Source organism: Pteropus vampyrus, unplaced genomic scaffold (genome assembly GCF_000151845.1).
Source record: "Pteropus vampyrus isolate Shadow unplaced genomic scaffold, Pvam_2.0 Scaffold188, whole genome shotgun sequence".
Lineage (NCBI taxonomy): Eukaryota > Metazoa > Chordata > Mammalia > Chiroptera > Pteropodidae > Pteropus > Pteropus vampyrus.
Genome location: NW_011888969.1, coordinates 771454 through 773057, shown reverse-complemented (window position 1 = coordinate 773057; position 1604 = coordinate 771454).

Here is a 1604-nt window from a genome sequence, read left to right as displayed (position 1 = left end):
AGGTAATCCGGTGTCGCAGCGTGGATAATTTCTACGGATGTCTTCGTGCAAGGCGTCAAGAGTCGCTTTCAGTTTTGACGAAATGCGACATAAAACAGGACGACTTTAAAGATCGACTATGCCAGAGCAAATGGTCTCTTCTTCCGATTTTTGTGCTTTTACTATAATCAAATAACGTGAAAGAATTAGAAATGACAGCACACATAGCTAGTTGATTTCTATTTGTTCTGGAAACAGACACTAATTGTTGGTGTCAGTTTACCTCACCGTCACCTGGTGCTGAGCCTTGTCATCAGGCGAAGCCAGCGCCTCGGAGGCTGCGGGCTCGGCCTGGAGCGAGGGAGCCGAGCGGGGGGCGGACGAGGAGAGGGAGGCCGAGGGGCGGTAATTAGCTCTCCTGTACCGCACTATGTTTTAATTAACCTGACAGGTTTCGCAAACGCGGAATTGACGTTTCGGCGTCTTTGCCAGGCAGGTGCTTTTCCCTCACTGAGCAGGTCAGTCGCACCCACGTGCTGAGCTGGTTCCCGGATTGATCTCCTGTCCCACCTCTGCGGCCGACGGTGTCCCGGGAACCCAGCCCCTGCCAGAACCTTCCATCCTGAGGCCAGTCACGTACATCCTGGAGCTGACCCAAGCCCCTTGGACGGGAGCGCGAGCCGCAGAAGCAGCTCTCAGGAAAGTGTCTCTGAGCACAGTGCTAAGGTGAAGACAGAGACCCCTCTGATCTTGTAACCTGCTTTAAAGCCCCACGTTAGGAACCTTGTCCTTGTGACTGTGAGTCCCGTATCACCCAGCAGCCCAGGTGACCTTGAATTCTCTGACTACTGCAGCATCTGGTGATATTAATAAGGCTTGGAGGGTCCAGGGTCGCAGACAACCAAGAGATGCTGCCGGAGTCAGGAGGACCTGCCACGCGATGATGCGGCACACACGTGCTCACTGGGGACGGATGCCCAGCTGTCTTTCGCTCGACGTCCTTAAAACCCCTCAGTAGGATCGCTGCCTCCTCCTCACGCCCCTGTGGGCAGCAGGCCAGGTTGGTGACCCGGGTATGAGGCAGTGTCTGTGCAGCGGACTCGGCCACGAAGGGAGCAGGCCGGCTCCAGCCCACCGGGCCTTAACGCCGGCCCAGTGACGCCTCCCAGCGGCCTGCATCCGGCCCTGTCCACGGCCGCTCCATGTCAGCCACACAGCCCGAGCTGCGAGGTTTCTGGTGCTTCTCCATTTCTATCTTGAGAGCGGGTTTGGAACCCTCAGCTCCAAGAAGGGTCTGTGTTTTAGCCCATAGCCTGTGTCACCAGACAGGCCTCTGCTCCGCCCTCTGTGACAGACAGACGGGCCCACCGCACGCGCATCCCACTCCACCGGAAGCCACAGAGCAGACGTCCGCTGTCTCAGGTGTGCCACGCCACCTCATCTGGACTCGGCGGGGTGGGCACAGGAGCTGGTTCGAATGCAAAGGCCACACCGCGCCGCCTCCCGCACCCAAACCCAGCCGGTCGGCACGCGCCGGAAGCCCCCGATCACACTCCCAGCGGCCTCGCCCTCCGCATCGCGCCCGTGATGGGCCCCTCGGTCCGGGGCCCCTCCGTTCCTCATCA